The sequence below is a fragment of the Schistocerca cancellata genome, chromosome 8 (genome assembly GCF_023864275.1).
Source record: "Schistocerca cancellata isolate TAMUIC-IGC-003103 chromosome 8, iqSchCanc2.1, whole genome shotgun sequence".
NCBI classification, from domain to species: Eukaryota; Metazoa; Arthropoda; class Insecta; order Orthoptera; family Acrididae; genus Schistocerca; species Schistocerca cancellata.
Genome location: NC_064633.1, coordinates 259,268,563 through 259,291,293, shown reverse-complemented (window position 1 = coordinate 259,291,293; position 22,731 = coordinate 259,268,563).

The following is a 22,731-nucleotide window of genomic DNA, read 5'->3' as shown; positions in this document are numbered from 1 at the left end:
TACGTCTTAAATGGATTTTCCTGCAGTAGCAATTCAGGGAATTCTGAGTTATTATTTACTTCAATCTCTTTAGTCAAACCCTGCGGTGACCTTGATAGAGCGTCAGCAATAATGTTTTGCTGTCCTGAGACATGCACGATCTTAAACTGGTATTGTTGCAGAGCGAGAGTCCATCTAGCCAGTCTGGGGTGTAACAGTTTACACGTTTGTAAAAACGTTAATGATTGATGATCGCAATATACGATAGTCTTTGACCCATATAGATAATAATGAAATTTTTTAAATCCCCAGACGACCGCAAGAGCCTCTAATTCTGTCGTCGTGTAAGTTCGTTCACAGTTGGACAAAACACGACTAGCAAATGCAATAGGACAGAAGGTGAGTTGTCCATTTATCTTGCGTACTTGGCAAAGGCACGCTCCAATACCCATATTCGACGAATCTGTTGACAAGTAAAATTCTTCTTGCATGTCCGGATGGTACAAAAGCGGTGCATTTACTAATTGCTTCTTTATCTCTTCGAATGCTTCTTGACACTTTAATGTCCAGAGCCAGGGCACATCCTTCTTCAGCAGACTATTTAGATCTGCTGCGTTCATGGCCTGATTTGTTATGAATCTTCTAAAAAAAGAGGCAAGACCCATAAACCCTTTTAATTGCCTCCTATTTCTGGGTGTTGGAAACTTACTAATCGCAATTAGCTTCTCCTTGGTTGGTAAAATTCCCTTTGCGTCAATTATATGCCCCAGGAACTTGATTCTGTTTACTGCAAAATGGGATTTCTGTAGGTTAGCAGTTATTCCCATGGTTTTGAACACGTCCAACACCCGGCTCAGTAGGGTAATATCCTCCTCCCAAGTCTTCGATGCAATAAGCAAATCATCAACAAACACTGTTATCATGCTTCTGAGTTCTGGGCCTAGTGCATAATCTAGAGCTGCTATAAAGATTCCAGCACTAATGTTGAGTCCGAAAGGAACTACAGTAAATTGGTAACTTCTCCCGGAATAAATGAAAGCCGTATATTTCCTTGATGATTCATCCAGCTTGACTTGCCAATAAGAGCTCCGCAAATCAATGCTCGTCAAATATTGGACATCCTGGAACCGTTGTATAAGTTCGTCTATGTTTTCCGGATGTGTTCTCACTGGAATTATGATTTTATTTATTTCTCTGGCGTCGAGTACCAGTTTAACGGTCCCATTTACTTTTGGCACGACTAACAATGGGGAGCAGTATGGGCTTGTAGAGGGTTCGATCAAACCCCATTTCAACATGCGATCTATTTCCTTTTGAACTTGAGCCTTTAACCTCCAGGGAACAGGATAGAAAGTTCTACAATACGTTTCGTGCGGCTTAACGTAGAGATGGCATATGTATCCCTTAATAACTCCTGGCCTTTCATCAAACACGTTTTCATACATTAATAATAATTCTTTGAGCTGCTTCTTCTGATCTTCGATAATGCAGTCGGATTCATTTAATTTTTCCAACACTAATTGACCGATATCTTCTTTGACTTGGAACTCATTAATTACGTGCTCTTTAGAATTTTGTGCCGTCCTGATTACTTGCACACTGATCCCACTATTATATTTTCTCGTAAGGCTTTCTTTTTTCAACAACACCAACTCAATTTCTTGTTTATTAACATTCAACCAAATTTTTCCTGTTTTAAAATCTATTCTGCATCCGTATTGACGTAGGCTGTCGACTCCGATAATGCAATCTACCACCAAATTTTTCACAACAAGGAATGTGCTTAATATTGCTACATTTCCGACTTCTACACTAAGTAGTGACTGCACTTTTACATTAGCTGATCTAGCCCCAACGGCGCCTATTATTCTGCAATTTTGAACTGGAAAAATTGGTACTCGTCTTATATTTCTGATCTTGTTGAATAGAGCCTCCGAAATAACATTTGTGGTTGCAGCTGTGTCTAAAACCGCCACTAGAGGTACAGTCTCCAAAATGACTTGCACTTCGGCTACTGCCACCTGTTCCTTATCCTCATCTTGTGGTTCTAAGTCCTCGGTCAGTTCATCTGCCAGTAATCGTCCATCATTATACGTTAGCATGGGTACACATATCCTGTTGCCCCTCAACCAATTGTTGACCGCTCCTCCGGGGCACGAGTGGGTCCTTACAAGTTTGTTGGATTTTGATTTGTTTGCTGGTTGACATCATCCGTCACTTCGGTAATTACCGGTTGATTCGCAGATGTCTGTCCCCACTGATGTTGGTTATTTGAATTCATTCCTCCCGGTTGATTCCATTTTCTATTATTGTTATTATTCCAGGCTTGGGGTCGGAAATTCCTTTCGTTCCCCCACACGGGATTGTATCTTTTCCCATTCCTGTTGTTCCTTGGATAGCCCCTCGCAAGACTATTGCCGGGATTACTATTGAGATTTTGAGGGGTTTCTCCATTATTTAACGGTCTCTGTTCATTCCCTTGTCTACCGTTTGGCGGAGGTTCTATCTCCCTATATTGGAATCTGTTATTACGGGCTTTCTGGTTGTTCTCCTCGATAATATCTATATGGTCTAACGTCGTGAGGAACGACTCCAAGTCTTTATCGTTGCCGTAAATCAATTGATTCCGGATGCTAGTTGGTAGTCTTGCCTTAAGTATGTTTATTATGTCTGGCAAGGGCATGGGTCTGTCCCAGTATCTTGTTTTATTTATATATTTTTCGAAATACTTCCTAAGGCTTCATTTTGAAAAGGAGAAAGGCTCTGGGTAGAGCACCTCCTGCCTTAGGCGTTCCTGTACCCCTTCTGACCAGAACTTTGCTAAAAACGCCTTCTCAAAATCGTCATCTGTCGAGCAAACAGAAGTCATGTCCGAGGCCCAGATCGCCCCCGAACCTTGTATATATCCTGTAACAAAACTGATCCTCTGCCACTCCGACCAATTTCTGAGTAGCACTCCTCTGAAACTTCGAATAAAGACAATTGGATGGACCCCCCTTTTGTCAGGGTTACAAATCTGGAATTGCCTATGCTTTATCATTTTTTCTTCAGCATGGAAAAGGCTTTCGTAGTCTCCGTTAGATAAGAATTCACGCGAACAACTAGCTCGTGGCAATTTAATGTTTGAGTTACTTACACAAGTCGGTATCGTGTGCGAATGTGCAGTAACTGGCCCTATAGTCGCTGCCAACTTCTGCTGCTGGCCTGTATTAATTTGTTCTGAGCTTTGTTGTGAAGCGCGAATCGACTCTTCTATCGTTTGTTTCCAATGCTCGAAATCAGCACCTAACTGCTTTCGCACCTCCTCAATTCTCTTCCTGTTTGCCTGATAAACTCTGGAATGCTGCCTTAACATTTTGCTCAACGTTTTCACACATTAGCCTTTTGTTTTCTAATGTGGTTTCGGATAATTTACCCGTTAATACGTTAATTTGGTGGTCTATAACGTCTTGACGCTCTGTCAGATGTTCAACACTTTCCTTTAGGTTAGTCTGCGTACGTGCCAATTCAGAAAGTTGCGCAATTGCACATGACATGGCGTCTTGCTTTTGTACTAATTGCGCAACCATTTCCACCTGTTCCCGTACAGTATCTATCTCAATAGCCACATACTCCTTCATTTCTACACGTACGCGGTGAGTAGATTCCTCACATTGAGCTTTCACGAATTCTATTTGTGCCGTTAATTTTCGTTCCGTCTCTTCGGCCTGATCTTTGAGTTCCTTAGTCTTCGCCTCTATCCTCTGCTCTAATTCGGAAAAACTGTCTTTTAACTGCTGCTTAATCTCAGTCTGGACTAATTTCATTTCTTCTTGAGTTTGAGTAACTGTCACTAACTGTGCTCTAATATCGGTTTTCAGATTTTCCTGCCCTTCGGTGACTGAGGCTAATTTCGCGTTAATGTCGGTTTTCAGATTTTCCTGCCCTTCAGTAACTGAGACTAATTTTGTATTCAAATCATTTTGCCCATCAGTAACTGAGGCTAATTTCGCGTTAATGTCGGTTTTCATATTATTCATGCTCTCGGTTATCATCTGCATCTGTCTCATGATAATTACCAATGGATCTAATCCATGTTGCGTACTTGCTGTTACATCTCCAGCCGTGTCTACAGGGCGGTCTATTGCGCTATCTGTACTAAAGCTACATCTAGCATGAACACAATTAATCAATATTCAAATATCCAATAATACTAGTACTAAAGCTACATCTAGCATGAACACAATTAATCAATATTCAAATATCCAATTATACTAAACAGAAAAGCGTATACTTCATCTACACTAGCAAGCTTTAATAATTAAAATATAGTTCTGGCCTTGTCTCTGCGCCCAGCGTGCTGTTCTTATCTTCTTATTTGTAAATTCAATTTTGTTGACTGCGAGTATTTCCTCTCTTTTCCAAGCGTCAGTTAAGTTAGCTCGTCGTAGTTCACATGAAACAGAGAACAAAATTATTTTAGCAACGTCCAAAAACGTGTCCTGTCACGGATTGGCCATTATAATGTATTAATGTAAGAAGAATAGATGCTGAATGATGAATGCATGCAGCTTGCCGCTAACTTTGTGTAATGTTTTGTCTGTGTAGACGTGTATCTGTTGCCTTTAAGATCCCTTCACTTTCACACATAAATCTATACAGTAAAGTACGGGCCTCCCGTTTTGTCTTTAGGCTGATCCGTGATAAGACAGGCGAAAAATTAGACTAATGGAGGATTCTGAGTATTTTCTCTAATTTCATTCGCTCTCTCTCTCTCTCTCTCTCTCTCTCTCTCTCTCCTTTATCTATGTACAGTTTTAAATATAATATTTCATTACGTAAAATCAGCCCAATAGAATCTCTGGTGGAGCCCTTCGTCTTAGTATTCAGCGGCTGGCTTGCTGTAAAAGATCTTTACATTTATTATTATTGTTAAGCGCTGCATTCGTTTGAACAATTCGTTCCTTTTACGACAGATTTCGAATTCCAGATGTGTACGAAGCCTTTTTGGACGATTTAACAAAGACTCGGCGATTGCAGGCTCTCTTCGACACAGCTGAAACTTCCCCACTAATTACAGGGCCAACGCGATCATCAATGATTCATACAAAGAACTCATTCGTTCATTCACTCCAGAATAAAAGGGGTCACAAACCTTATTTATGAAGGAAATTGTATATTCAATCCATTTCCATTACATGTCCAGATTTCTTTTGGTTCCAAGTCTTAATTATTTTCCGTTACAATTTCTTTCTCTTCAAACAACCCGCTAGTGGCACAAATGTTAATAGCTCGCTTTAGCGAGAAGAAAAGCAAATATGTCTCTTTTAGAAACCCGTCAATCTTTCAACAGATACTTCCGAAGCTGTCCTAGTTACCAGTCTAACAACCATGGAGAATACATACATTTATCTCTGTTATTCCAAAGAATAAACGTACTAGAAAATACTTTGGCGTCGACGAGCTGTCGCCGCATATGTTACTCGAAAATCAGATCAGATACTTTTCCAAAATGAATAAATGTGGATGATTTGATTGACAATGATTAATTGGTGCGTGGCAGAGGGTAAATTTCCGTGGGGAGATTACACGCAGAAGTTACAGCCAGGTGCGAGCCTGTTTACAGAGAGTTACACTCACCAGCAGTTGGTGAGTAGGCCACAGGGGCATAGAACAACCGGAAAAGTACACACAGCTGTTTGCATGGCGCAAGTCACAGCAGAAGGGGCACTCTGGCCAACCTAAGTGTTATATAAAAATGGGATTGTCGTGTGGCTAGGGCCTCCCGTCGGGTAGACCGTTCGCCTGGTGCAGGTCTTTCGATTTGACGCCACTTCGGCGACCTGCGCGTCGATGGGGATGAAATGATGATGATTAGGACAACACAACACCCAGTCCCTGAGCGGAGAAAATTTCTGACCCAGCTGGGAATCGAACCCGGGCCCTTAGGATTGACAGTCTGTCACGCTGACCACTCAGCTACCGGGGCGGACGCCTAAGTGTTATGAGAACATGACACACAGTGGCACGATGAGAACATGACACAGAGTGGCACGTTTAGCAAAACAGATGTGCACAGCCACATATAAATAGGTGCCGGTTCACTAACAAGGCACCGATTTTATCGCCTGTTTTTATTATTTATTCTCTTCATCTTTCTAAGAAAGTCTGTAGGCTGAAGAGCGGCATACTAAGCTGCTGCCAGCCCGCCCCTTTCGGGGGGGAATTGAAATTCAATAAAGGAAAAGAAAAAGGAAAAAAATAACAAGGCATTCATTTGTGACAGCTCTCCTGCAGGGCAGGCCATGTCACACCACCGGCTACACATAGCAGCAGATTGGGCGCCAGCATTCCAGTCCACAGAAGGTCATTCTCTCGACCCTCTGAGGCCGATGTGGGGTCTATAGCCAGCCAGCAGCGGGCCACTCCACGGCTCGCTACTGCGGGCTATCATCTTGGCTCCCAATATGAACAAGAGACATCCAGGGTGAGGGCCGCAGATTCAGCTGCCGGCACGGGCCACCTTGCAGTTGTAAGTGGGTGGCACTGAGACAACACAGGACAAAGGCTGCTGAGTCGGCTGCCGTCACAGCCCTGACGTTGTCGTATCACCATGGCCATACAAGGCCAACACATTAGCCGAGTGCTTGACGATTCGCTGAGGTGGCATCCTCAGCATTGTGGGGCCCAGTGATGCAGACTGGGGGAAATGCGGCGCTGTACTTGAAAACAATAAATCACTTGGAAGTCTTGAATGAGTCCTAATAAGGTGCCTTCTACCTCTTCCCAATAAATTTGGTGTCAGAATAGCCGACATCGTCTGTACAGTACAACGTTTGATCCCACTGCCTGCACTAAAGTCACAAGATGTGGTGAGTTTTGACAAGTTTTCTTTGGAGTGTCAGACGTTTTCTTTCTTTTTTGTTTTTGAGTGTGGCTCATGGCGGACTATTATAGATCTTTTGCATGGGCTTAGTACTTTTTGTCATCAGAGTAAGTGTTAGGGTATTAGGGGCAGTAAGATTTTTTTTGTGACATTTAATTACTTTTGTATTGGTTTGAGTATGGTGTTACTGAGTATGATAATATTGAGGTGTAGGTAGTCGGGTTATTCTTGTATTTAATGTTTTGTTTCGGGAATGAAAGCAACACAATGGCAGAGTCAGGGACACAAGGTGTGTAGGAACCAGAATCAGTATGGATTTTTTTGGAACAGATAGCACAAATGACAGCAGACAATACACAGTTGAGAAGTGAATTAACATCTAGAATTGAATGAGAAATTGCATCGGATCAGTCGTTTTTGCCTAGGGTGCCGCAGTAGGTGATTAATCCAGCCACAGCGAGTTTGACTAATCCACTTTCCTGGCAAGGCATCTGAGGATGTGCGTTCGTTTGTGGAGGACTTGGAAGCTTCAGCTGTGATGAATGATTGGTCAGATGAACAGTTGTTACATGTAGCCAAGATTAGATTAACTGGTGAAGTGAAGACAAACGTAAGGTGTTCTGAGGCCCTAAGGAAGGCAGGACTTTTTAAGTAGTTGAAGGAGGGGCTTTTGCAAAGGTACAAGTAACAGAATAGCGCTCGGTACTTCAGGGCGAGGATGAGTACAATGACGAGGGGGCAGGGGAGATGGTAGAGAAATTTGCGGGCAGGATAAGAGAATTTATTGAGTATACTTACGAAATGGGTCAGAGCGATGAAGTAAATGGTGTTCTGTTGCAGAAGGCCCAGCAAAGGGCAACTGATGTATTTTTGTACCGCCGCATATGTTGCGGAAAGTGTGTGAAGGGACTCCAGTACATTTGTATTCAGCCATTCAGCTGGCAATCCAATGTGAGGAAATAGACGTTGTAATGGGGGTAAGTGATAGACAAACAGTGTTTACAGCGGGTATAAAATGTTATAAGTGTGGTCGTACTGGACATGTGTAGAGGCAATGTACCCAGTAACCGAGGAATAGAGGAAGGGGTGGAAATCAGCATCGTGGAGGATGGAGGAGTGCAGTTAGTAGAGGTGGACAATTGTTAAATGGCAGAGGGTGCCCAAGACCCATCCTAGGGAGCTCCTGTTTAATTTCAGTGCCACAAATACGTATGCAGTGGTGGAATGTTCAGTGGTAGGATCCACAGGAACTAAAACGTTGAAGATTTTGTTGGACACTGGGGCGCAAGTGTCAGTAGCTACTAAGAGTTTAACGGAACAAAGGAAGTTAGGTCCACTACGTTATAGGTTGCGTGGAGTAAGGGATAAGGAGATCACACATTTGGGGTCAATGACAATTGACTTTCGCATAGGGAAAGTCCGATTTGATGGCATGCATAAAGGTAGTACCATGTGTAAGTGAGGGCTACGACATGATCCTAGGAGTAGGTTTCTTGCATAAACATCGTGCCGAAATTGGCATTGGACAACCAACTGTGGAACTTAGTGCAATATCATTTCAGCTAGAGGAAACTGTTGTCGATGCAGAGCTGTCGTGAGGGGAATTCAACGTAATGACCAAACTAACTGAACCTCGTACATTAGCATTACGGCTTCATTCGCATGATCGTGTGTCTAGTGGCACCGAAAAGTTGCTTTGGGTAAGTGTGGAGTCGAAGCTACCTGTCGGTACAGTATGTGTTACTGAACCATTGGAGAATAAATAAGTTTTGGGTCAATTAGGTTGTTTTGTAAAACGTAGTAATGTACGTGCACAGGAGGGGAACGACGGGTTAGTAGTTAACGTGAACGTGGATAATTTTAGCGCTGTAGACGCGAATTTGAGAAAAGGAGTTTCAGTAGCAAATTTGGATGTGCCAGATGATGAAGACTGGCGTTCGAGAGGTATCAAAGTGATCAACCATTAACTGCCGATAGAACTGCATTGCGTGACAATGTCAAGCATTTGAAAGGAGATGAAAGAGAGCATGTGGAAGAATTACTGTGGGAATTTAAGGATTTATTTTTTCCGCAAGGACCATTGCCAGCAACTCCAAAATGTTCAGATGTGTGTGAAATCTTATGGGACTTAACTGCTAAGGTCATCAATCCCTCAGCTTACACATTACTTAATCTAAATTATCCTAAGGACTAACAAACACACCCATGCCCGAGGGAGGACTTGAACCTCCACCGGGACCAGCCGCACAGTTCACGATTGCAGCGCCCTATACTGCTCGGCTAATCCCGCGCGGCCCAGCAACTCCATTAGTTCAACATAGGATACCAACAGGGATTGAAGCACCTGTTTACCGTAAACAATACAGAATACCGAGGTATTTGCAACCGATTGTGGAGTATTTCATTAATCAGTAGCTTGCAGATGGTATTATAGAACATAGTAATAGTTGCAGGGGAGCAGGCACTGTCATCGTGCCTAAAAAAATCTGCGGATGGAACTAAGAAATACAGGTCCTGTTGTGACTACCGATACCTCAATAATAAGACAGTAACTGACGCATATCCCATTACAAACATATCGGAGACTTTGGATCACTTAGGACAGTGCCAGTACTTCTCTATGATGTATCTGACAAGTGGTTATCATCAGTTGGAGGTGGCTCCAGAGGATAGCTCAAAAACTGCTTTCTCTACACCTGCAGGCCATTACCAGTACATTAGAATGCTATTCGGTTTGAAAAACGCTCTGGCAACGTTTCAGAGGTTGCTAGACAGTGTCTTGACGGGTACGAAACCACGGGAGTGTCTTGTATATTTCGATGACATTACAGTGTTTCAAAGTAGTATGGCGCAATATAGACAGCTGTTAAGGGAAGTCTTTATGAGCTTAAGAGCAGCTCGTTAGACGTTGAGCCTGGAGAAGTGTCATTTTGTATTAGAAGAAGTAAAATATCTGGGTCATATTATCAGTAAGGACGAAGTGCTAACAGATCCAAGGTTGGTACAGACTGTAAGGGATTTTCGGGAACCGAAAACAGTTAAGGAAGTGCAGTCATTCATCGGAATTTGCAATTTCTATCGGAAGTTCGTGAAGAGTTTTGCAGATTTAGTACAGCCGTTGACGCGATTGTTACGGAAGGGTGTGAAATTTGAGTGAACACAAGAGTGTCAGAAGAGCGTTTGACAAAATGAAAGAAGTGTTACCATCAAGTCTGGTTCTTGTGTTTCCAGATTTTGAAAAGGAGTTTATACTAGCATGCAATGCATCGAATCAAGCATTAGGCAGTGTTTTTAGGAAATTGATGAGAAAGAATATCCTGTAGCCTATGCGTCTAGGCAGTTAAACGCAGCAGAGACGGTGATGCTTAGCATAATCTATGAGATCACATATTTTAAATGTTATCTATATGGGAGAAGCTTTCGGGTAGTGACAGATCATGCTGCGTTGGTTGGTGGGGTTGAAGGATCCGTCCACTAGACTCGCTAGATGGGCTGTGAGGCTTAGTGAATTCGACTACGAGGTGGTGCACAAGCCTGGGAAGAAGCACGGTAATGCAGATGCACTAAGTAGGAAGGTGGCAAAAGTGGAAGTCATAGGTTATGAGCTAGCGGTATGGAAAGAATTACAGGACGCTTACAACGATTGTAAATTGTATCAGACCACCACCACCTAAAGAGAAGGCCGCGGCGCGCTCTTGTGACGTCACGCAAAGCGGGCCAGGGTTGGCTTGGCTCTGCGCTTAAAGAATCGAGACGCACGGCCTGCAAATATTTGTCAAACGGTTTTACAGAACCTATTCCGTAAAAAATAATTAATTTCTGAAATACTTTTAGCTTTATATGGCAGCTTCATGATGAAGTGCCAATCCTTTCGATAATGGTCATAACTAATGTGGTATTTCACAGATGAGTATCGAATTTGAGAACGTTGCCATCAAAAATAGAGGTCGCTATGAATTTGTGTTTGATGCATATTACACATTCTATTGCTGAGTATGAAATACAGATGAGGTTTTGAAATTTTCGTAAAACTTTGGATCAATATCTGCTTCCAATCTCGAAAAAATTGAGCACCTGCAGCAACTTCACTTCCGATCGCAACGCGCGGGAATGAAATACTCGTAACGCCTGTCATATCTCGTAAACCGCTGGAGATAACGAAACGAGATCTTGGCAAATGATACCACGCAAAGAGGAGAGTACTTTGCCGAATGGTTAAAATAAGTAACTTTATCAATCGCGATATAGCAGAAACTATAGTTTATAATTCTTTTTTACCGGTAATGTAATTGCATAAGACTTATCAATAGCCAGTGGAAACGTACGAGTGCGAGATGTAAATAATATTGCGATATACATGATAAAACAAGGTACATTTGTGAAAAATGCACTGTGATAAAGTACATTCTTTCTGGACGAGACAACTATTATTTACACTCACTTGAAAAATTCTGCACTAATACAGTGTATAATATTAAATTCCTCTGCCTTCAGTATCCTAAATAAATATTGTGTAGCTGTTTATAGAGCTCCCTCAGGAAAGCTGAGTACATTCCCCAAACAAACAATCACTTTTAACTCACCTCACAAAAACAATTATGCGTTGTTATTGTAATGTAAATTTTCTTTCTTGTAAAAATATGGCAGATTTTGAGCATAAGTCAACAGTGAAAATCTACAAACCTTCAGCAGACATTTGCAGCAGTTGGAATGAGACAATGTGTCAAGCTAAAAACGTCAATAATAAATTTAACCTATTTCTAGATTAATTTGTTCCATTGTTTGACACATCGAAAAATAACACAGATATGCTTCATACAGAGAGATCGCTTTTTAAACATGAAAACAGCAGTTTCAACATTCGTTAGCACTCATGCTAACTAATGCGAGAGTGAAAAACAACACCCACTCACAAATAGCGAATAAAACGTATCGGTAATGCATAACAAAATACGAACTGCAGAGAAATTTAAACACGAATAAAAAGTAACACGAGCCACAAATTTATATTTCGTTTTCAAAATCAAAATAAAGCCACTTGATAACGAATACTAGGCCTACTTACTGCGAACTTTTGCTCACAATTTTAGTCAAATGTATCCAAAATGCAAGATATTCCACCACAAAAAATAACAATTGTACTAGGTATATAGTTTTTACATACCTTCGAGTGCTCAGTGGGTTGGAAATTGACCCGATGAATCGCTGAAAGACATTTCCAACGCAGATTCGCATCTTTCGGAAAGGAAAACAACATTACTTTCGGTCGAGTTCCGTAATTCACACGACACCTTGGCACACAGCACTTGTAAACCATGTTCACAGTAGCTTCACTACACGCAAACACTGTAATCGCTAGTTTGAAGCACGAATGTAGCACTCGATCCTAGAAACGTGTAGATAAACAAACGCTTCGAAACACAACATGGTGGCCCGCTTGGAGTGACGTCACGACCTGCTATGAATTTCGCGCCGCGGCCTTGTCTCTAGGTGGTGGTGATCAGACGCAGCAACAATTTTTTATTTACGACGGTCTTCTGGGCGGGGAAACGAAGTTAGGGCCAAGGGTAGTAGTGCCATCGACACTGAGAGATGATGTTTTGAAGGAAGCACATGATCACGTTTTCCCTGGTCATGGAGGACGTAGAGCGACGAATAGGAGAGTGGCGGAGAGGTATTGGTGGAGAGGTAGGAAAGTGGATGTGGATCAGTATGTAACGAATTGTTATCATGAGCGTAGAGAACAGGTTTGAGTCAGGAACAGATACCGCTACAGTTGCCGGAAGCGACATGTCGATTATCTATGTTGGGGACTGATGTCTTAGGACCTTTCAGACGAACACCATCGGGGAACAGATTCATTCTGACAATAATAGACCAGTTTTCGAGGTATGTGGAGATGATGGTTATGCCAAATCAACACGCAGCAATGGTCGTGCAAGTGTCAGTAAACAACTGGATTCTGAAGTTTGATGTAACTTAAACAATAATTACTGACCAAGGGACCAACATCATGTCGGAGTTAATGATGGAACTGTGTAAATTGTTGAACGTAAAGATGTTGAGGACAAACACGTTGCATCCACAGGCCAATAGAAGGACAGAACGGGTACACAAATCAATCGGGAAGACGCTAAGATTTTAGGTGGATTCTCATCACCGTCAGTGGACGAGTATTTGAAGCATATTTTATGTGCATGCAATGCAGAAGTCCATATCAATACCCGTTTGTCTCCGTGTGAGGTAGTGTGCGGGAGAAAGAAGCCTCACCGTTTGATTTAGTGAAGCTACAGAGGGAAAGGACCGGTGAATCTGTATGTCAGTTCGCGTGAACAATTCAGGATGTTTGGAAACAGGTACAAAAGGCTTTGGAAAGGCAGGAAAACACAGTGAAGCGGAAAAGAAGTTTACCGAAATATACAGTGGGGCAATGGGTAATGCTGTCCAGCCCCTTTACGCAAAAAGGGAAAATGAAGAAGTTGCTCACGAGGTATCGAGGGCCATACCAAGTTGTTGAAACCACATCTCCCGTTAATGTTAAGCTTCAGCTGCCAACTAGAACTACGATGTACACATTGGGTGGTTACGGCTATTTAAGGGTTGCCCGGACGTGATTCCACGCGGGTCAAGGGAAGGAAAGAGGAAGAAAGAGAGAGTGAATAGAGGTGCTAAGCACGGAGAAAATCAGGAAGATAGAGCACAGCAGGATGTACTGTATGCTTTCCAATCCAGAAAGTAGTGGAGTATTTGTAGCTTTTTGTTTTTTTGTTATGTGTCATTTGTTTTGCGTAGATTAATTAGGCATTGTATTTTCATATGTTGTATGTGTTTTCGAGTATTGTGAGGATAGTGGGGACAGCAGTCTTTTTGAAGAGGGAGGAAGGGTGATGGTGATCACATTCCTCAGATCACTGAAAAAGGGAGCGTTTAGCAAGTTTGTAGAAATAAAAATTGAGGAGGTATTGCTGTTCTCAGCAGTTAACAGCCAGTACGCCGAGATAACAAGGGAGGAACTATGGAGCTTGCCATAGAGGGAAGGTAATGGTATGTCTAGCTAGGGCGACAAGCACCAATCTGGACACGTGCGTGGGGCAGTTATTTTTAGCTAGGGGGAAAGGAATACTGTCCAAGGGCCATCTTGGAGCCACAGTTGAGTTTACAAAGGGTCAGGGTGCATTGGATCTTCTCCACCTACGAAAAATTAATAGTAGTAGCAGGTTGTTTTGAGCAGGGAGTATTTGCCGAAGCGAAACGTATAGAGCTCGAGGGGAGCAGAATTTTAATCAATGGAACTAAGTGTAACATAAAAGGACCAACCTTCCATCTGCCAGCGTCAATTTCAATAGTCATGCAATTGAATGTTACACAGCCACAGCTGTACTGGCCAGAAGCCACTTTAGAGTTTTGCCAAGGCAGAACCTGACTTTGTTAAATCAAATTCTGGAACCAGGTCTGTTGGGATCCATAAACCAGTTCATTTCAGAGCAAGAGGGGCGCATATCAGCCGAACAGTTTGTGCAAGATGTCGCTCAGTATAGGGAAAGGCACTTTGAGCATCTGTGTGCCAAGTGTCTTCGCAGCTTTAAATCTGTTATGTGTTGTTTTCATTCTGATCAGGTGGAGAACCAATTTCAAGAGGGAACCAAGGGTACTTAAAGTCCCAGTGGATTGGATACCGAGGGCATGAGACGAGTAGGTTAGGGGTTGATCCAGAAGTGGTTGTCCATTAAGGAATTTTTACGTTTTGTTTCATGTCATGTGTTTTAAGGGGCACTAAACCACATTTAAGTTTTCTAAAAAAAGGAAATATGTCATAGGTGCCGACTGAAACAAGTTAAAGAGTTAGTTAAAGGTCGAACTGGGGACTGGGTCTTCAAAAAGGGGCGAATAATGTAGCGGCACTACCGTATGGGATAGGAACAGTCAGTTTTGGTGCAATATTTCTGAGTGCGCAAGTTAGAGCCAGGTGCGGGCCTGTTTACGGTGAGTTATGCTCACCAGCAGTTGTGAAGTAAAATAGAGGCCACAGGGGCATAGAACAACCGGCAAAGTACACACAGCGATTTGCATGGCGCAAGTCTCAGGCTGAAGGGGCCCACTGGCCAACCTAAGTGTTGTACGTAACACAGAGCAGTGCATTCAGCAAAACAGAGGCACACAGCTACATGTAATTAGGTTCCGGTTCACTAACAAGGCATTCAAGTGCGGCAGCTCTCCTGGATAGCAGAGTGTGTCACACCACCAGCTACACACAGCAGCAGATGGGGCGCCAGCATTCCCATCCAAGGTGGGTCACTGGATTCGACCCTCTCATGCTGATGAGAGGTCCATAGTCAGCCAGCGGCAGGCCACTCCATGGTTCACTACTGCGGTCAGTTGTCTTGGCTCCCACCATGCATCAGAGACATCCAGGGCGAGGGCCGCAGATTCAGCTGCCAGATCGCGGACACTTTTTTCGCCACGACCCAAGCCACGCCGGCCAGTACGCACGGCGCAGGCCACCTTGCAGTTATCAGCAGGTGGCACTAAGTCAGTGCAAGACAAAGGCTGGTGAGTCGGCTGCCAGCGCAGCCCTCACGTCATCATATCACCGCAGCCGTACAAGGCTGACACATTAGCTGAGCGCTTGATGGGGCACCAAGGTGGCGTCCTCAGAATTGCTGGACCCAGTGACGCAGACCAATGGGAACACGGCACTGTAGTTGGAAATTATAAATCACTTAGAAAGCTCAGATGAGTCTTAATATGGTGCCTTCTACCTCTTCCCGCTACAACTTGTCTGTGATTAACCCTTCTTTAAACTGTGCAGATAAATTCCTCTCCAGTAAGACAGCGGTTACAAAGCTTTGAGAGATGTTCAAATAACACGTTCGGCCCGGCCTTCAACAACATATATACAGCCTCAGGTCCTATTACTTTGTCATTTTTGAATTGCTTAACCATATCCTATATTTCTGCTGTAGTTATCTCCTGGAGGTCTGTGTCACATTCGTTGTGTGCAAAGGAGCATATACGAGGGTGAGTCAAATGAAAATCTTAAATATTTTTTTTTAATTTATTTATTGCGCAGAAGTGGTACAAAGCTGTATCCATTTTCAACATAATCTCCCCCATGCTCAATTCGAGTCCTCCAGCGACTAAAAAGTGCATAAATTCCATTAGAAAAAACTTCTTTTGGTAGTCCGCACAACCACTCATACACTGCGTGGCGTACCTCTTCATCAGAACGAAACTTCATTCCTCCCATTGCGTCTTTGAGTGATCCAAACATATGAAAATCACTTGGGGCAAGGTCTGATGAGTATGGTGTATGAGAAAGACACTCAAAATGCAGGTCTGTGATTGTTGCAACCGTTGTACGGGCAGTGTGGGGCTTTGCATTGTCATGTTGCAAAAGGACACCTGCTGACGGCAAACCACGTCGCTTTGATTTGATTGCAGGCCGCAGATGATTTTTTAGTAAATCTGTGTATGATGCACTGGTGACAGTGGTCCCTCCAGGCATGTAATGCACCAAAAGTACGCCTTTTTCGTCCCAAAAGAGTCAGCATAACCTTCCCTGCTGATGGTTCTCTTCGAAATTTCCTTGGTTTTGGTGGTGAGGAATGGCGCCATTCCTTGCTCGCTCTCTTCGTTTCCGATTGGTGGAAGTGAGCCCAGGTTTCGTCCCTTGTGACGATTCTTGCAAGGAAGCCATCACCTTCTCGTTCAAAGCGCCGAAGAAGTTCTTCACAAACATCAACACGTCGTTGTCGCATTTCAGGAGTCAGCTGCCATGGCACCCATCTTGCAGACACTTTGTGAAACTGGAGCACATCATGCACAATGTGGTGTGCTGACCCACGACTAATCCGTAAACATGCTGCAATGTTATTCAGTGTCACTCTGCTGTTTTCCTTCACTGTGGCTTCAAATGCTGCAGCGTTCTGTGGAGTCGCAACTCGTTGTGCCCGACCTGGACGAGGAACATCTTCCACTGAAGTCACACCATTTGCGAACTTCCTACTCCATTCGTAGACTTGCTGCTGTGACAAATATGCATCACCGTACTGAACCTTCATTCGTCGATGAGTTTCAATAGGTTTCACACCTTCACCACGCAAAAACCGAATAAGTCTTGCAAGTCGCAAATGGGGCGGCCATCTTTATATTGATACTGCGTCGGCATGTATGCATCTGCATTATGCTGCCACCTACAGGCCATTCTGCACGCTGTTTGTAGCACGCTTACCAAATTACAGGACAACGGACGAAATTTCGATTTGTTATTACAAATTTAAGGTTTTCATTTGACTCACCCTCGTATCCTGATATTCAGATCGATCGTCTGTAACAGTTCTCCATAGTTTGTCGTCCATCTATCTACCTTATCATCTGCAAGCTTATACCACTTCTGTCATTTGTTCTTAACTGTTTTGTTACCGTCCATTCATCTTCAGGCTCTGAACTCCCTATGCAGTTATTAATTTCTTCACATTTAAAGTACCACATAGCATTTTTTCCTGTAATTACTGCTTTCTTAGCCTCTCCCCTCAGTCTTACATACCTAGTTGTATCATCAGTCTTATTGCTTATAAAAAGCCTCGGGTGACAAGACTTGGTGTCATCAGCACGAAAATACCACTAAATGACAAAGTGCACAATAGATCTCTGATGGTTTCCAAGACCAATGAAAGTCCAAATACTTCAAGAGAGTTGGACACCACCACATATAGAGGGTTTCTGGCAGTTTAACGAGGTTGTATAAACGTTCTATATGTTGTACGAAAGTGATGAGGCGGAGGGACGGGGTGAGGGAGGGGAGGGCTATGTAAAATACCTGAAGCATTAAATCTTTTCTTTCATTTTGCTAATCCCGTCTCGAAACTTTTTGGATTGACGGGGTTAGAACTAGGAGTAATGTGAGAATAATGAAGAACAGAAGAAATGATATTAGCGACAAATTTAACGTTGCGCCACGGTTTTGTCTGGTGTAACTCTTGTAACCGACTTAATAAAACGTCATAAAGAGCCTATCGCAACCCACTTCAGAATCTAGGTTCCATGACACAAGAACACACATTCAGTTCGTAAGAACATGAATTCAGTAAGCTGATACTGAAGAAGACGCCGCCCAGCACTGCTGAACGGAGAAGTTACGACAGATTACAGGAGACACAGGGCATCTAAATGAGCTGACATTATGGGGAAAACGGGAGCAAATGTCTTGATTGCCCAACGATTAAGTACGGCACCTCAGACCTCCTACTAATTGGCGCGCAGGACCGCTGCCCCATTAGAAACACTAGCCGACCGAGCTTGTACATACATCACCTAATTTAGGCTTCCTCAGTCACTCAGTCATCGCCAGTCACTAGTCGCAAGGAGAGGCCCACATCTGTCTGTCATCACATATGACGCACTGGCGCCTGTAGCTTGTCGGTCACAGTTGCAGACTACTGCCTATGCTACTGACTTGGTGCCTTTCCGCTGGTACCTACACACTGGGTGACAACCATCTGCTTCTGGCCGCCTTTCTGGCCCTCTGGGGTTCTAACCTGTGTCATCTATTTGCCCACTTACACCACCTGAGCTGGCAAACATTGTCACTAATTGCTATCGCCGATATGGGCACATGCTACCATCATTGTCCATGCTGATCCTGCCTGGCAGCACATGTCGTGCTGAGCAATGAGGTCAGGCCAACTGGCTCACACCACGTGCTGTCCGTCCATTTTGAGCCACCTGGCGCCGTTCCTGAATCAGCATGGCTGGTGCCGTGCTGTTAGCAGCATCTTGTCAGACGCCACCATCACTGGAGGAAACATGCAGCGCGCCTTCTTCCTGAATTGCTGCTGTTGAGACTGGAAGTTTGCAGGCGACTGTCAACAGCATCGATGTATTTGGGTAAATGCATGGTAAACACTGTCCTATCTTACAATATATTTATTCACAACCAGTTTCGATCACTCATCATGTTCAGACTGGTAATATATGACAGCTTCACATGTCATAAACGCTGTTTAACCAGAAAAGATGCCAGAGCTGATTTGCAAACATCAGAAAAAGAACTTATACCGTATTATGGCATGAAGTTCTTTTTCTGATCCGTGCAAGTCATCTATGGCATCTTTCCTCGTTAAACAGCAAGTGTGACATGTGACGTCGTCATTTTTCAAAGGACAATGGGACCCTTTGATAGCTGTGGTCGCTTACGTTACGGTTTCATTGGCGGCCTTTACAGCTCCGTCTTCGCTGCGGTAGTTGTTATAAAATGAAGGACCTAACTATCCAGTACTGTTTCCCTGAGAACTCGTCACCCAACACCTGCCACCACAGACCTGCGGAGCGCTCAGAGTGGTGAAATAAAGGCATCCTGACCTTTCACGGCGAAACGCACCACCTGCTGCAGCTGTCACTAATTACGTCCACTACAATTCGTAACAGAAGTTCTTGGCTGCTACAAATAGCTGGAGCATGGACGTTATCACAAGCTCCAGCTGTCAGCTTCAGTGATGCCGTGTGGCGACTGTACACGCTATTTTTCCCCTCCTGCGTTATTGCCTGTGACACTGTAGTCTCTGTCATTCTCTGTTGTTGTTTCTTTTGAATTTTGGTGGTTGGATGCTTTCCTAAGAGGGGGCTGTCTCGGTATGTGAAGGAGGGTCCACACAGAGAACGCGAAAGACTTTCCCACTTCCATTAGGGTAGCCATAGATTTAGAAGAAACAGATGCACCTACAGAGATACAGGACAAAAGGGGCGTCCTCTATGCAGATGTAAGGTGTAACATGCAGGTCACATCCAGAAGCATTCTCACAAACCACTAGGCCTTGCCTTTCTACCGTATGCAGGCAGTTTGACGTCAAAAATTGGGAACTGCTAAAATAACACTAGACTGACACGGTCTTCCGACCACTGTCCAAGATACGCGCCTTACTGGGGACGGTGGAAAACAGATTTGGCCTCAAGAAAACGGGCGTATTTAATATTCCAGGTGGTTGCGGCAAATCCTACATCGATCAAACTATCCGAACAGTCGAAGACCTCTGCAAAGAACACCAACGCCACACGCGCCTAGCCCAGCCCAGCAAACTGGCTCTGGCGGAACACTGCTTGGAAACTGGACACAACGCGAAATACGAAGAGACCAAGATTCTGGCCGCTACAAGCTTCTGCTGGGACAGCATCTTCAAGGAGGCCATTGAAGTTCGCGTAACGGACAATCTCATAAACCGAGACACAGGTTTTCAGCTGAGCAATGCCTGGAAACCCTTACTTAGCTCGCCGGCCGCGGTGGTCTCGCGGTTGTAGGCGCGCAGTCCGGAACCGCGCGACTGCTACGGTCGCAGGTTCGAATCCTGCCTCGGGCATGGATGTGTGTGATGTCCTTAGGTTAGTTAGGTTTAAGTAGTTCTAAGTTCTAGGGGACTGATGACCACAGCTGTTAAGTCCCACAGTGCTCAGAGCCATTTGAACCATTTTTTAACCTTACTTAGCTCCATTAAGGAGTCACGCCTCAAGAGAACACAACATCTTTCCACGACGGCCGACGGGGACACTCCACGGTATTTTGCATTTTTCACCACCCGGCGCGACGCCGGGTACGGCGCTGACCTGGGTCGACGCCCGCATACGGATTGTCGGTGGCTGCAATCGGAGCGTCGGTGCAGGGAATCGAAGCCCATTTGACAGACACAAATTACACCGATATTGAGCAGACAGACCATTCCATCAGAACCACATGATGATGACGGAAAGGTTATTCGCCGAAATATCGTGGGACTTCAACGAGCGCATCCGGCTCGACATCCGAGGGCCCTGGAAACAAAACACACGACAGGAAAGCCTCTGATCACGTACAAAAAGTTGCTATCGAACATTTGGCTCCTACTAGCGTGGATAATTCCGTCGCCAATGAGATAAATGTTGCGAAAAAGTTATTAGTTGCCATAATGAACATTCTGCATGAGAATGATTTACACGGGTCGACCGTGTGCCTTACTCTTACGCAAACCATCAATATGGCTCCATTACACGCAAAAGTTGAGCATTTGACGCTATTAGTACCGTTCGAGAATTTGTTTAATCGTAGTGGAATATTGCCTGTAGCTTGCGGGACAGGATTCCAACTGGAAACACATGTCTTGTAGATTGGAAATCATACAGAGTCTGCCATCATTTCCAGACAATAATGGAAGAGTTTATTAATCAACACCTGAATGATGGCCCCTGAAAAGTAAGTCATTATCATATTCAAAGTGTCATTATCATAACAATACAAGGAATTTCTTCTGCTATTGTTCTTGTTGTTATTTGAACGTTAGAACTGTTATGAATACATTTCCAATATTAAATATTAGAGGGACCCTGGTCAATTTGGGTAATTCCCAATACTTTTCCTCAGTGGACATGAAGCGTAGTTGCCACCAATTGGATGTAGTGTCAGAGTATTGCCCAAAGACTGTGTTTAAAGTCTCTTGGGGCCACTACCAATGTAACCAATGCATTTTGGTTTAAAGAATACACTGAGCACTTTCCATTCATTGCTATAAGGAGTATTAAGAGATCTGAGGCAGCGTCAATTCAGAGTTCACTTGAATGGCATTATTGTATTGTCGAAGAATATGAAACAACATGCACAATGACTGACAGAGGTTTCTAAGACGTTGTGTTCCACACAGCTGATGTTGAGTATTGAAAGGTCCAATTTTGCGTCAGATAAATAAAATACCATGACACATGATAAGCCACAACAGTGTGAACATCAATCTGAGACTGATGCATACAGTACATACTTTCCTGGCTCCATAGACAAGTAAAGAGCTACTGTCATTTATAGGATCAATTAATTATTACAGAAAATTTGTGATGTATCTGTGATTATTGCAAGGTAACTGAAGCAGTTGTTGAAGAAGTATTTGAACTGTCAATGGAAGGCAGAATATCAAGCTGCATTTGAAAAATTCCAGCAGACACTAACAATTAGCTCTCTGTTAGCATTCCCAGCTTATGAAAAGGAGTTTATTCTGTGATATGATGCTTCCCAGTAGGCGATAGGTTGAGCACTAACCTAAGAAGCACATAGAAAGAAGTACAAGAAAGATGCAAATCGTATTAAGCACACCAGTAACCTATGTGACAATGTAACTGAATAATTCTCAGAAGCACAGAAATGGAAATATTAAGTCTGATGTGCAGTTTCACGTACTTCAGATGCTTATATAGCAAGAGATTAAAAGTAGTAACAGGCCACACAACGTTAAAACAGTTGTGTTTAAATGGTCCTCCCAACAGGCTGACTTGGTGGATGCTGAAATAAACTGAATTCAACTTTGAGATGATTCATCGACTGTACAGAAAGCATCGTAACACAGATAGCCTGAGGAGGAAGATTGGTGTAATATGAATGCTTGGCCATGGAGTTGTGGAGTGGCAGCATGCACCGTCTGCTGATGGACACTATGAGCTATTCAAAGCATAGCTCCAGCTCACAGTTCACAACGGGATTTTATGTGTGTGAGAAATTGTTCCATTTACACAACATTCAGACTTCAATTATCGTAAGCTACCGCTTCAGAGGTTACCAGAGGTAACCAAGCAATTTGAGATGGTTGGAATGGACTATGAGGTCCGTTTAGCCAGCTGCCAGCAAGAAACTGCAATGTTCTGACAAATACTGACAATTTTTCGTGTTATGTTACGAAACCTGGCATTCCAAATTAATGAACACAGTGACATTTGCAGTGATAAATAACTTCTCACAGTGACATTTGCAGTGATAAATAACTTGTTGCTGTATTCTGTTCTGTTATGTATCCAAAAGACAAATATTATTACATCGCATCCACAGGCTAAGGGAGGACCGATTGCAATCACTGAACAATCAGTGGGATGGTGACCTAATA